Source organism: Bos taurus, chromosome 25, assembly GCF_002263795.3.
Source record: "Bos taurus isolate L1 Dominette 01449 registration number 42190680 breed Hereford chromosome 25, ARS-UCD2.0, whole genome shotgun sequence".
In the NCBI taxonomy this organism is placed as follows: Eukaryota; Metazoa; Chordata; class Mammalia; order Artiodactyla; family Bovidae; genus Bos; species Bos taurus.
Genome location: NC_037352.1, coordinates 13,643,060 through 13,658,801, shown reverse-complemented (window position 1 = coordinate 13,658,801; position 15,742 = coordinate 13,643,060).

The following is a 15,742-nucleotide window of genomic DNA, read 5'->3' as shown; positions in this document are numbered from 1 at the left end:
TTTGTTGACTACACTAAAGGCATTTTCATCTTTTGTGAATCTACTGTACGTTTTTGCTTCGTGTTTACCGTGAGGCTCGCACATGAGACTTGCACATAATGTCCTATAGATATAACCATCTATTTTATGCTGATAACAATTTAATTTCAATTACAGACAAAAACTCTTCCCCCTTACTTCCCCCTTTTATCTTTTTGATGTCGTAATTTACCTCTTTTATTTTGGATATTCCTTAACAAATTATTATAGTTATAGCTATTTCTAATACTCTTGTTCTTTAATCTTAATAACAAAGGAACTCCCTTAATCTGTCAGTGGTTTCTCAGTAGAATATTTACATGCCAGAAGACAGTGGGATGATATATTCAAGAGTGCTGAAAGGAAAAAACAAAACCTGCCAACCAAAAGGAGCTAAGTGGTTAACACTCCATCCTATCGCAGTATTCAGATATTCTGAATTGACGGTATACTTAAGTTTATCCGTATGTTGTATATATTCACATGTTTTCATGTTACTAACGAGTATCTTTGCATTTCAGCTTGGAAAATTCCTTTCAGCATTTCTTATAAAGCAGGTTTAGTGGTGATGAATTGCCTCAGGTTCTGTTTTTCTGGGAAAGTCTTTATCTCACTCTCATTCCCGAAGGACAGATTTGCCAGTAAAGCACTTTTGGTTGGCAGGTTTTGTTTTGCCCTTTCCTTTCAGCACTCTTGAGTACATCATCCCACTGTCTTCTGGCATTTAAGTTTTCTGCTGAGAATCCACTGGTAGCTTGAGGGCGGTCCTTTGTAAGTTATAGGCTTTTTTCCCACCCTCCTCTTGCTGTGTTTAAGATACTCTCTTGGTTTTTGAGTTTTGATAGTTTTTTTTAAAATGTGCCTTGGAGAGGATCTCTTTAAGCTGACTTTGTTAGGTGACCCATGAGCTTCACAAAATTGGATATCCAGATCGCTCTGCATTTAGGAAGTTCTCAGACATTACTTCTTCAAATAAACTTTCTGTCTTCTTCTCCCTCTCTTTTCTTTTTGAAACTAATAATTTGGAAAATACTTCTTTTTTTTTTTTTGATGGATCCATGGACCACATAGGTTCCTTTCATTCCTTTCTCTTTGATCTCCTCTAACTGGATAAGCTCTAATTTCCTATCTTCTGTCTCACAGAATCGTCTATTGATCCATCTGTGGTTGCTTTCTATTGCATTTTTCATTTCATTCATTGTATGCTTCAGCTCCAGAACTTGTATGTATTTATTTATTGATTTTGGCTGCACTGGATCTTCATTGCCATTGCTGCATGAGGGCTTTCTCTAGTTGCGAACAAGCCAGGGCTAGTCTCTCGTTGTGGTCTGTGGGCTTCTCTAGTTGTGGGGCACTGGCTCTAGAGTGCGTGGGATGCAGTAGTTGTGGCACGTGGGCTCAGTTGTTGCTGCGTCAGGGTTTAATTGCCCTCTGGATGTGTGGGATTTTAGTTTTCCAACCAGGACTCAAACTTGAGTCCCCTACATTGGCAGGTGGATTTAAACCACTGGATCACCAGGGAAGTCCCCAGAACTTCATTATGTTCTTTTTTGTGATTTCTATGTATTTGTTAAACCTTTCATTTTGTTTGTATATTGTTTTCCAGATTTCACTGAATTGTCATTTTGTGTTTTCTTGAAACTCACTAAGTTTCCTTAAAACAGCTACTTGAATTCTTTATTGGGTGAATTGAAGATCTCCGTGTCTCTGGATTTGGTTACTGGAAGTTTCTTGTGATCATTTGGTGGTGTGATGTTACCTTGACCTTTCCTGTTCCTTAGAGTTTTGCTTTGCTTGTTTCACACGTAAAGTAGCGGTCATCTTCTCCAGTTTTTACTGCCTTCTGTTGGCTCTGCTACCGATTCTGAGGCTTTCTCAGACCTTATAGGGGTATACCGACTCTGTGCTGCTTGCTCCCTCTTGTGGCAGAATTCTTAAGCTTCTGTGTCTTCTCTGGATCCTGCAAAGTTCTGACAGTTTCTCCTGTTTTCCCAAAGATGGGGCTTTAGCTTTAGCACCGCCAAGCTTGCCGTCCGTCCCCGGCCCACAGATTGAGGCCGGCTTCCTGAGCGTTCTCACTAGCTGTCCGCCGCAGTTTGCTCTCCCCACTGCTGTCAGGAGCACACACAGGGGCCTGGCCACAGAGGAGTGGGGTGGCTTGGGCGAGGCACCTGGAGCACTGAGGGCACCTGTGGGTCAGTTGGCAAGCAGGGCTTTCGCAGCGACACATGGGCAGGCTTCCTGATGGAGTCCCAATGCAGTTAGTAGGTTCTGCATCCCTTTAAAGCCCTCAGAATCCTATCTCCACTCACCCAGCTTCTTCCGGGCCTCCCATCCTGGAGCTCAGGATTCAGTAACTGTGGGTGGGGTGAGAGAGGAATGAGCCCCTTCCCCTACATCCTGCACAACTGGGAAGGCTGGGCACTCAGTCCCACGCTCTCCCTTTCCTTGCAGGAGAAATCACCGCCGAGAAAACCTCTCTTTTCACTTGAGCTGGAATGCCTTGGGGGCGGAGTGATGTGGGGAAAGTGAAGAGGTTCCTCTTACCCTCTCCTTTGTGTCCAGACTTGTATTTCTTTGCTCCTTTTTTCTTTCTTTTTAAAAAATATTTATTTGGCCGTGTCGAGTCTTAGTAGCAGTATGCGGGATCTTTGTTGCATCATGCCAGATCTTTCTCTGTGGCACACAGACTCTAGTTGTGACATGTGGGCTCTGTAGTTGTGGCGCACGGGTCTAGTTGCTCTGCCCGGATCTTAGTTCCTTGACCAGGGATTAAACCCGTGTTGCCTCCATTGCAAGGAGGATTCCTAACCACTGGACCACCAGAGGAGCAAAAGAGTCCCTCTTTGCTCCTTTCATGTCCTAGAACTTTTCCTCTGGAAAGTTCCGCCAAGGCTCTCTCACCCATGGTTGATTCTAGGGACTCCCAGACCACAGCAGAGAGAGGCTGGAGCCAGTTCATGAGCCATCGCAGGGTCTGTAGCTGGGAGCAGGGTCTGTCTGCCTATTGCCTGAGCACAGGTGGGCAAGACTTCTCCTGCATCTGTTGGCTTATGGATCCCACTGCTCCCTCAATGGTACCTTTGTCCATGGATGGATGCCAGATTTTTGTTATTGGTTAGGAAAAGGGATAAAAGCAAGGGATGTCTTTGTCACTGTGATACTGACATCACCTATCCCATTTTAACTACTTTTAAGCCTATAATTCAGTGGCATATGTTCTCACAGCTATGCAACCATCACCACTATTCACCTCCAGAACTTAATTTCCCAAATTAAAAGTCAGTATCTATTAAATAGTAAGTCTTCATCATCCCTTTCCCCCAGCACCTGGTAATCTCTGTTCTACTTTCTGTCTCTATGACTTTGACTATTCTAGGTACCTTTCACATAAGAGGAATCATGCAATATTTGTCTTACTGTCTCTGGCTTTTATAAGTTAGCATCCGTGTTGTTCAAGATCCTTCCATTTTGCAGCATGTGTCAGAGTTTCCTTTTTAAGGCTAATAATATCCCATTGTCTAGATATGCTACATTTTGTTTATTCATCCATCCACTTAGGAATATTTGGGCTGTTTCTTCCTTTGTGCATCCTTGCTTTATTCATGGCACTGCTGACACTTGCTTCTTGCCCCAGTGGCTCAGAGGTAAAGAATCCACCTGCAAGGTGCAGTCTCCTGCAGAGAGGCACAGGAGACTTGTGTTCAGTCTCTGGGTCAGGAAGATCCCTGGAGAAGGGAATGGCAATCCACTCCAGGATTCTTGCCTGGAGAATCCCATGGACAGAGGAGCCTGGTGGGCTACAGTCGATAGGGTCACAAAGAGTCGGACACAGCTGAAGTGACTGAGCACACACGGACTGAATTGTGTGCTGCCCAAATTCATATGTTCAAGCCCCAGTGTGACTTTGTTTGGAGAGAGGGTCTATAAGGAGGTAATCAAGATTAAGTGAGGTTATAGGATAACACCTTAAGTCCATAGGACTGAGGTCCTTATAAAAGGGGAAGGGATACCAAAGATTTCTCCCTCCACCTGAACAGAGAGGAGCCCCTTTGAGGACACAGCAATAAGATGGCCACCTATAAGCCAGGAAGCAAGTCCTCACCAGAAACCAAAGCTGCCAGCATCTCTCTGTAAGGAGTCTAGCCTCCAAAACAGAGAAATTTTCTGTTGTTAAACTATTCAGTCTGTTATGTTTTGTTATGGCAGCCTGGGCAGACTAACACAGACTACCCTGGATGATTCTTTGCTGCGGGAGGGCTGTCTTGTATATGGGAGGACATTTTGCAGGTGCCTCTGGCCCCTACTCACAGGGAGAAGCCAGTAGCACCTTCCTCTCCGTGTTGTGACAACCAAAAGTGACTCCAGACATTGCCAAGTGTTTCCTGGGAAACAAAACTGTCCCAGAGGAGAACCACTGATGTAGAGGAATTGAGACATTCCTCTTGCCCGAGAGGCATTCCACTTGTCTCTCTGGCTGGGGGACTTCCCTCGTGGTCCAGTGGTTAAGAATCCGCCTCGCAGTGCCGGTGACACAGGTTCGATCCCTAATCTGGAAACTAAGATCCCACAAGGCTTTGGAGCAACTAAGCCCACATGCCACAACAATGAAGCCTCTCTGCTCTGGAGCCTGAGCTCTACAACTAGAGAGTCTGTGCACTGCAGTGAAGGATCCCACGTGCTGCAACTGAGACCCGATGCAGCCAAATAAGTAAATGTTAAAAAAAAAAAACCTAGTTCAGTTGCTTTCCATTTTCATAGGGAGTGGCTGCAAGAGAAGAAGACATGTCCTGTGGGAGAAAGAGGCAAAGATCTCAGACTTCAGTCCACGTTTTTTGTTATTATTCAATATCAGAATCCTGAGAATGCACTAAAGACATACTTATCCTACCCAAGAAGCTTCTGTTCAATGGACAGGGATTATGGTGCTGGTTTTGTTCATGTTCTCTGGAACCCACCTAACTTGTGTTCTATAAGCAGCCAAGGCTATTAAAACTGGGTCATGTTTAACTTCTAATTGATGACTCGGTTGACATTAAATGGGAATAGGAATTTTGCCCTGTTTATTCTGGAGAACAGTGATTGTAGGATTTACAACAGGTTTCATGACCTGGCTCAGAAGAATGTCTGCCTCAACCAACTCTTCTGTTGATTATTTATTGTATCACTAATATTTGGAGAGATCTTTGAATTGTTAGGATGAAGAATGTTTCCCTCTGCCCCAAACACTGTCTAAGAAAAGATTTTCTGAAAAGACAAATGAACAGAATAAGAAGGAAGATGTAGCTTTAAAGACTGTAGCTTTAAAACTAAAATTTATTTCAGGTTTAAGAAGAATAAATAAAATGGAGATACTTTTGAGGCCCGACTCTGCTCACAGAAATGGATAGTGGGCTCATTCTCACTTTTGCAGCCCAGATGAAGATGGAGGTTCCTTCTGCAGGTGGACACCATAATGTTCCACTTGCCTCTCACTCACTTTCTTCATTGTTGTGCTGTAATATTGACATGATGAGAATCAGAACCCAGAGAAGAAGCAGTCCAAGGGTAAAACTTATCCAGTCTTCAGCTGACAAAGCCATTCCAATCGATAACAGCATATATCCTAATATAAAGTGGAGGATGAATTCAAAGAACAGCATCGAGAACTGCCTTCTAAGCTGCATCTCTTGTAAGAAGGTGTTTAAAATAGGAGCTCATGGGATGCCAGCTGCAGCACATTTTTGGTGGTGGCAGAAAGAAGAGAGGAAGAATGACCAGAATACCATTGAAAGGTTGGCTGAAGAACTCCTCATTTTGGAAGGACATTGCTTTCAATATGAAGTTAATTTGTACCCATAAGGAGTGTGACTGCTCAGACTCAAGTTCTACGCTATCTAATTTTGGGATATCAATCAAGAGGATAATGTTCTAGGATCATCTTCAATATCTTCCATGAAAGATGCTCAAGAGAAGAGAATGCCCAGCTTGTATGGCTTTAAACAACCCAGGAAGCAATCTGTTACAGTAAGTCCCCTACATATGAACGAGTTCCATTCTGAGGGGGTTCATAAGTCCAATTGTTCGTAAGTCCAACAGAGTTAGCCTGGGTACCCAACTCACATGACCAACTACGTAGTACTGTACTGTAATAGGTTTATAATACTTTTCATATAAATAATATATAAAAATGTAAGAAACAAAAAGGAAAACATTTTTAATCTTACAGTACAGTACTTAGCGCACTACAGCAGCTGGCATACAAGGACTGGCATGAGTGAACGGGCAAGAAGAGTTACAGATTGGAGGAGAGGGAGGAGGCAGGAGATGATAGAGCTGGAGGATCATCAGCAATAGGAAAGGGAGGCTGCTGCTGCTGCTGCTAAGTCGCTGCAGGAAAGGGAGAGGCAAGCTGCAATTTCAGTCATGCCTGAGGGTGATGGCACAGGTTCCAGCTCCTTGCTAGAACCAGACACACATTCGCATCTTTGAAAGTTTGCAAGTTGAAGGTTCATATGTAGGGGACTTACTGTATTGAATAAATCTTAGTGAATGTATATAAAAGTTTGTTTTTACTTTAAGAAAACAAATATATGGTCAACAGAAAGTAAAATCCATATGAACTGAAGAACCAACAGTTTGAGCCTCAATTGTTGTATATCTGGATAGTGATCTGTAATTACTTCACATGGGTGAAATGTCTATAGGATTTGCCACTCTGAGCTTTATGTTTTATTAAAAAAATTTTATATTTAACTTTTATTGAAGTATAGTTAATTTACAATGCTGTTTCAGTTTCAGGTGTATGGAAAAATGACTTAGATATATATATATATTTTTTTCTTCATTCTTATTTCTATATTCTTTATTATGTATACATATATATGTGGGGCTTCCCTGGTGGCTCAGTCAGTAAAGAATTCACCTACAATGCAGGAGACACGGGTTCGACACCTGGGTCAGGAAGATCCCCTGGAGGAGGGCATGGCAACCCATTCCACTATTCTTGCCTGGAGAATCCCATGGACAGAGAAGCCTGGTGGGCCACAGTCCATGGGGTCACAAAGAGTCAGACATGACTGAAATGACTGAGCACATGCACACTAATGTATACACACTTACACACAATCATTTTCAGATTTTTTTCCACTAAAAGTTATTATAAGATATTGAATATGGTTCCTGTGCTATAAAGTAGGACTCTCTTGGTTTGAGCTTTCTCTAAATACAAACATGTCCTAAGGGCTCAGTGTTAGCAGGTATTGGTTGTTAAACAATTAGATAGGCAGCCAAGATGGCTTTGGTATTTAGTAACTTCAGTGCAAGAAAAAGGCTCCTTGGGACTGTCAGTACACACCAGGCCATGGGGATTTGACAGCACAGAGAAAACCCATCCCACTGGACAAGCTACCTCTGTAACCTCAGTTTCTTCACTAGTAACAGCCTCATTTGACATTTGAGGGCATTAAATTAGCAGGCCTAGAAGAGTGCCTGGCATAACAGCTAATGTCTATTAAGTCTTTTCAGGCCTGTCTCCTGAAAATAGAGCCAAAATTTGTAGCCAGCTGAGTGGATAGGTGAGGTCTGTCCTCATCTACCATTTTCTGAACAAGTCAGAGTCTTCACTGAGTCACAGGTGCCAGGAAAGTAGTTGGAAGCCTCATGTGACAACTTACAGGTGAACTTATTCTAAAGCTGAAGTACATGAAGCATCAGTGAGCTTCCAACCCAATGAGAAGCTTATTTCATCAAGTTCCACAAAATCCTTATGCTTGTCCAAGAAATGTGCAGATGCCCTTTACATATTTTTAACAATGTTTTTTAACAGATGCTTTCAGTGATGCTTTTAAAGTTTTGGCCAGGGCTTACCTGGTGGTCCAGTGGTTAAGAATCCACTTGCCAATGCAGGGGACACAAATTTCATCCCTGGTCTGGGAAGATTTTACATGGTCCGGGCCAACTGAGTCCATGCACCCTAGAGCCTGTGCTCTAGAGCCATAGAGCTGCAACTTTTGAGACTTCTCGTCGCAACTACTGAAGCCCTCTGTGCCCTAGAGCTCAGGCTCCACAGCAAGAGAAGCCCCTGCTCGCTGCAACTAGAGAAAGTCTGCACGAAGTAATTTAGACCCAGCACAGTCAAATAATAAAGTTTAGAACAACTTCATAAAGCAGGCTAGAATTGTGGGAGGCACATCAGATTTGAGATCTGAGGACAGGGCTTCAAAGTTTGCAAAACACTTGGATACTGAGATGCAAACATGTCAGCTATATCAAGCCCTGCTTTCAGTCGGCTAAATCTGGTAGAAGACAACAGTTACTCAATTAAATCTGTGCAATAAAGCTTTATTGGTGAGACTGTAGAGGCAGACACAGGTGACAAGGTTAGAATGGATGGAGAGATGACAGGGAATAGGAATGGGTCCTAGCAACATATTGAACTTAATCCCAAGACACAGCTGGCATATGCTAGGCAGAAGTGGGAGAAATATTCTAGCTAGACAGAATAGTAGCAAGCATCAAAGCAGAGTGGATTGATTCAGGATTTTACATGAGGAATAACTAACTTAGCATGGCCACAGTAGAAACTGGGTTCTGTAAAGAGGGGAGAGGCCAGAACGGAAGAAGCTGAAGAGGTAGGCAGAGTCCACATAATATGGAATTTTACAAGTTCACCAATGGAGGTTTGATCCTGAGAGTGGAACAAATCCTCATGACTCTTAAAGAAATGTACAGTAACTTGTTAACTCAGTGGGCCTGGGCTGTCCAAACTCTATATAGTCCAAAGTTCTTCAGGACTGGTCTTTATCACTCTTTGGAGATAACCTATGATCTTGGCATAGGCCATCTGCTAAGAGTATTTTGTATACCTGGGCTTTGGACCACACCATACAGTGGATGCTAGTGATGTGATTTATGGTGAGTGCCTAGTTTTGTATGCTTAGGGGCTCTGGGTTACACTACATCAGTCTGACCTTGGTGGGAAGGGTTGGAGACTGTGCCCGTTTGCCTACATAACTGACCCCCAATAAGAACCCTGGACACCAGGACCATGGGTGAGCTTCCTTATTTGACAGTACTTCACACATTTTGTGAACTGCTGGCAGAGTTAAGTGCTGTCAAAGCTACTCCACTGGGAGAGGACATTTGGAAGCTTGTGCCTAGAATGTCCTAGACTCTGCCTTATATGACTTTTTCCTTTGCTGATTGTAATTTGTATCCTTTAACAATAATAAGCCATAACTATGAGTATAACAGCAATTCTGAACCCTGTGAGCCCTTCTAGTGAAATATCAAACCAAGGATGTTCTTGGGTCTCCAACAGCCAAGAAATAGCAAATAACATTTACATTTAACATTTGAGAATTAATACATTTGTCATAAGAAGGATGGATTTGAGGGAGCTAATATCAGGGAGTCTAGAAAAGAGCTGTAAAGACCTCAGTGAAGAGGAGTGTTGATAACAAGTGAATAAGCCTTATGACGGATGGTGTGGGGGGAATTTGGGGGGTGAGGGGTGTAGAATTGGGATCAGCTGGCTTGAATAACTAGACTTACAGTAGCTACATTTTCTAAGGTTGGATGCCCAGGAAAAGACCAGTTCTAGAGGAAAGAGGCTGAATTCTGTGGTAGGCATGCCAGGATTGAATGCTCGGGCAAGATCTAGGTCTAGGGGAAATACCTCCAGCCTGACATAGATATAACTGGGCGTGGGAAACTTTCCCCAACCAGAAAGTAGTGGATGCTGTGGAATAAGTGAAATAACGCTGAAGGAAGATTCAGAGAGCAATGAGAAAAGAGTCAAGTCCAGGACTTAGTGGCACTCTGGCTGGTTGTTTAACCCCCATGACTTCTGCAAGGCAAGGGGCCATGCTGGTTCTTCTCTACTAAATCTCTTGGTGTCTATGAAGGTCATCTGGCTGTCCTCCAAGACAACAGAAAACTTGCCTATTTCTTGCAGCTTTAGTGCCTGTCACATCGTAGTTACTCAAATCAGTCAGTTCAGTTCAGTCGCTCAGTCATGTCTGACTCCCCACCACCCCATAGACTGCAGCACAGCAGGCTTCCCTGTCCATCACCAACTCCTGGAGCTTGCCCAAACTCATGTCCACTGAGTCGGTGATGCCATCCAACCATCTCATCCTCTGTAGTCCCCTTCTCCTCCTGCCTTCAATCTTTCCCAGCATCAGCATCTTTTCCAGTGAGTCAGTTCTTCACATCAGGTGGACAAAGTATTGGAGCTTCAGCTATAGCATCAGTCCTTCCAATGAATATTCAGGACTGATTTCCTTTAGGATGGACTGGTTGGATCTCCTTGCAGTCCAAGGGACTCTCAAAGAGTCTCCTCCAGCACCACAATTCAAAAGCATGAATTCTTCTGCACTCAGCTTTCTTTATGGTATAACTCTCACATCCATTCATGACTACTGGAAAAACCACTGCTTTGACTAGATGGACCTTTGTTGGCAAAGCAATGTCTCTGCTTTTTAGTATGCTGTCTAGGTTGGTCATAGCTTTTCTTCCAAGGAGCAAGCATCTTTTAATTTCATGGCTGCAGTCACCATCTGCAGTGATTTTGGAGCCCAAGAAAATAAAGTCTCTCACTGTTTCCATTGTTTCCCCATCTATTTTCCATTTAGTGATGGGACCGCATGCCATATCTTCATTTTCTGAATGTTGGGTTTTAAGCCAGTTTTTTCACTCTCCTCCTTCACTTTCATTAAGAGGCTCTTCAGTTCCTCTTTGCTTTCTGCCATAAAGGTGGTGTCATCTGCATATATGAGGTTATCAATATTTCTCAAATATCAATACTCAAATACTTCTTCCTTTTTTGGGGCCACGTGTCCTGGGATGCACAGGACTTGTGGGATCTTAGTTCCCCAACTAGGGATTGAACCTACACCTCCTGCATTGGAAGTGTGGAGTCTTAACCAATGGACCACCAAGGAAGTCCTCAAATACTTCTTAGGCAGAATGATTCTGAAACAAATGAACAGCTACTACAGGAAAGAGAAGAAAATTATTTTTGGCTACCGGAGTTGAAATCTAATGATTAGATGAAGAAAGCTATCACTCATTTAAGTTCCGTGTACAGTTGTCAGCTGGAAACAATGAAAAAGGCTGAGAAGCTGGGCATGGGAGGGCAGAAAGACCTGCACAAGCCAGAGGGACTCTGTGACCTTTTAGAGCTGGTTAATCATTTACACTTGATAAGAAAGCTCTCCGTTCCCTCTAAGTCAGTTAATGTCCTCACTTCAGGTTTGTTTGTTTGTTTGTTTTATGGCATTCCAGGGAACACTCATCCCCAGAGAGATGCTTCACAAACAGAAATTTTCTTTATCAGATGAGTTTGTGAAATGCTATATACTCCTGGAGTTTCACCATGCACAAGAGTCCTCTGGGAGATTTGTCAATGAATACCATCACTCATTAAACCCAGTATTCCCCCGGGTCACCTGGCTGTTGAACCACATCCCACCAAAGATCTTCTAAAATCATGCAGAACTCATACCCCTTGGAACACATCTTTGCCAAAAACTGAGTTTGAGTACTCCAAAGGCTTTCCACTGAGTATGTGCTGTTTTATCAGATTGTACTTGTATACCAAGCATCTTAAAAGAATGCAAAGCAAGCTTTCCTATCTGGTGGACCAACAGTTTCCTCTAGTCCGAACTGAGGAAGCTATGGAAGATTTTATAATTCAGGTGGACTGCCGAGCTTGTAGTGAAAGATCTTTGGCATCGGGCAGATCTCTATGGGAAGACAGTGATGAAGAGCTCGAGCGCTGGAGCTGTGCTTCCTGGGTTCAACTCCTGCCTCTGCCACTTTCTTACTCTGACCTTGAGCAAGTTGCTTAATCTCTCTGCTCACGTGTCTCCGTCTGTAGAGGGAGCAAGACAACAATCGTATTCATGGAGTGGTTTGCATTACTCAGAACATCACAAGTGTTCTACAAATGTTAACTGTTTCTCTTGAGTTACTGATAAAAGAAATTTTCACATATCAAGATATAGGGAATGATTCTGGTTTATACATGAGTTAACCTGAATTTTATGCTTATTAAAATAGCGTGTTTGTGGCCTAGCAGGTGTAATTGTACATCTGTTTTAATCATTAGAGAAAAGGACCCATGGACCAAAAGTACAGAATGCCCACATTAAAAATAAAGATTAAATGCCTCTCTTCCTGGTATGTCAATGCTGGTCCCCCTCTGATGATCAGTAAGTCTGCCTTCCCAGGTGCCAAGGTCATGCTGCCTTGCTGTGTACTTGCTGGAATATTCTTTTGTGACCCTGAAGAAATGTATCCCTACCTTGTTAAATGTTCTTTGTTCCAAAGATATAAAACTGTGCTAAAAACCCTGTTTCTCTGGAGGACTTTCTCAGTGTAATTCTGGGCTAGTCCTCAGTTCAGTTCAATAGCTCAATCGTGTCTGACTCCCTGCTAACCCATAGACTGCAGCACACCAGGCTTCCCTGTCCATCACCAACTCCTGGAGCTTGCTCAAACTCATGTCCACCAAGTCAGTGATGCCATCCAACCATCTCATCCTCTGTCGTCCCCTTCTCCTGCCTTCAATCTTTCCCAGCATCACCGTCTTTCCCAGTGCAGTTCTTCGCATCAGGTGGCCAAAGTATTGGAGCTTCAGCTACAGCATCAGTCCTTCCAATGAATATTCAGGACTGATTTCCTTTAGGATTGACTGGTTGGATCTCCTTGCAGTCCAAGGGACTCTCAAGAGTCTTCTCCAACACCACAAACCAAAATTCTTTGGTGCTCAGCTTTCTTTATGGTTCAACTCTCACATCCATACATGACTACTGGAAAAACCATAGCTTTGACTAGACGGGCCATTGTCAGCAATGTCTCTGCTTTTTAATATGCTGTCTAGGTTGGTCATAGCTTTTCTTCCAAGTAGCAAGCATCTTTTAATTTCATGGCTGCCGTCACCATCTGCAGTGATTTTGGAGCCCCCCAAAATGAAATCTCTCACTGTTTCCATGGTTTCCCCATATATTTGCCATGAAGTGATGGGACCAGATGCCATGATCTTTGTTTTCTGAATGTTGACTTTTAAGCAAGGTTTTTCACTCTCCCCTTTCACTTTCATCAAGAGGCTCTTCTTTTCTTCTTTGCTTTCTGGCATAATGGTGGTGTCATTTGCATATCTGAGGTTATTGATATTTTCCCCAACAATCTTGATTCCAGCTTGTGCTTCAGCCAGCCCAGCGTTTCTCATGATGTCCTCTGCATATAAGTTACATAAGCAGGGTAGCAGTATACAGCCTTGATGTACTCCTTTCCCAATTTGGAACCAATCCATTCTTCCATGTCTGATTCTAACTGTTGCTTCTTGACCTGCATACAGATTTCTCAGGAGGCAGGTCAGGTGGTCTGGTATTCCCGTCTCTTAAAGAGTTTTCCACAGCTTGTTGTGATCCACACAGTCAAAGGCTCTGGCATAGTCAATAAAGAAGAAGTAGATGTTTTTCTGGAACTCTCTTGCTTTTTCAATGATCTGACAGATGTTGGCTATTTGATCTCTGGTTCTTCTGCCTTTTCTAAATCTACCTTGAACATCTGGAAGTTCTTGGTTCACATACTGTTGAAGCCTGGCTTGGACAATTTTGAGCATTACTTTGCTAGCATGTGAGATGAGTGCAATTGTGCGGTAGTTTGAACATTCTTTGGCATGGCCTTTCTTTGGGATTGGAATGAAAACTGACCTTTTCCAGTCCTGTGGCCACTGCTGAGTTTTCCAAATTTGCTGGCCTACTGAGTGCAGCACTTTCACAGTATCATCTTCTAGGACTTGAAATAGCTCAGCTGGAATTCCATCACCTCCACTAGCTTTGTTCATAGAGATGGTTCCTAAGGCCCACTTGACTTTGGACTCCAGGACGTCTGTCTGTAGGTGAGTGATCACACCATTGTGCGATCATTAAGGTCTTTTTTTTCGTATAGTTCTAGGTCATTAAGTTTTTGTATAGTTCTAGGTCATTAAGATCTTTTTTTGTATAGTTCTTCTGAGTATTCTGTTTATCATGTGCTAATCTCAAACTCCCAATCCTGTTCTCCTGGACCCTCCTCCCCCTTGTCAACTAGAAGTCTAAGCAGAAGGAATTTCCAGTTCACATAAAGGAAATTTTAATTTCAAGAGAAAAGTAAAAACAAACAAACGTATAAATGACATCAAAGCATTTTATATGAAATTTTGATTTCACTAACCTACTATAAAAAGTATTAATGGCTCATAGACAAAAAATTAGAAGAAATTTAAGAAACAGACCAGACCTCCTTTAACCTTCAAGATAACCTATTTCTTCAGAGAAGAAACGTTCACCTTTGCTTCACCTCTTGCCTTTTAAAATCCTGGGGATGGATTGCCATTAATTACAACAACATGGATTTCTGGAGAGAAGCACTTTTACAACTTAGATTTATGGGACTTTTTTTTCTCTCCCAATTAAGCCTGTGGTTTCATTGCTGTTCTTTAAGGAGTGGAGGGTCACAATAACAGGGATTGTGAGTAATGCTTGTGGCTATAGGGCAGTGGTTCTCAACCTTCTTGCCCAGAAGAATCAACCATTTGAGGGGCTTTTAAAAAAGCAGATACCCCTGCCCTCCCCCAAACCACCTGAATGAGAATAACATCCTGCATTTGGAGAAATTAAAAGCACTCCAGTTATCTTAAAGCTCACCCCAGGTCAAAAACTACTGCTGTATCTATGTCTCCGTTGCTTCCCTGCAAATAGGTTGATCAGTAACGTCTTTCTAGGTTCCATATATATGCATTAATATATGATCCTTCTTTTTCTCCTTTTGACTTATTTCACTCTGTATAACAGGCTTTAGGTTCATCCAGCTCATTAGAGGTGGTGGGAGGGAGGTTCCAGAGAGAGGGGACATATGTATACCTATGGCTGATTTATGGTGATATGTGACAGAGACCAACACAATTTTGTAAAGCAATTATCCTCCAATTAAAAATTAATACATTTTTAGGGCTTCGCCGGTGGTCTAGTGGTTAAGAATCTGCCTGCCAAAACAGGGGACACAGGTTCGATCCTTGGTCCAGGAGGATTCCACATGATGCAGAGCAACTAAGCCTGTGTGCCACAACTACTGAGCCCCCTCAGTGCAACTACTGAAGCTTGTGTGAGCAGGGCCTGTGCTCTGATACAAGAGAAGCCACTGCGATGAGAAGCCCGCGCATCACAGCAAAGAATAGCCCCGGCTCGCTCTAACTAGAAAAGGCCCGGCACAGCAACAAAGACCCAGTGCAGCCAAAAATAAATAAATGCAATTATTTTGGAAAAAAGAATACATTTTTTAAAAACTGACATAAAGCAACTTGAACATAATCAGAAAATAATATTAATACATTGATTTTATACTACCCTGTCTTGGAGTTAGAAACCATAAATATCTCATTTGGCTTCACCTGATGCTATTTGACACAAATGTTACTCCTAAATGAAGGCTGCATGCGTGCTAAGTGACTCCAGTTGTGTCTGACTCTTTGTGACCCTATGGGCGGTAGCCTGCCAGGCTCCTCTGTCCATGGAATTCTCTAGGCAAGAATACTGAGTGGGCTGCCATGCCCTCCAGGGGATCTTCCCAACCCAGGGATCAAACCTGCTTCTCTTATATCTCTTGCATTGGCAGGCGGGTTCTTTACCACTAGCACCACCTGGGATGCCCAGATGAAGGCTACATCTCAGCTAGGGCATGGGTTCTCAACCAG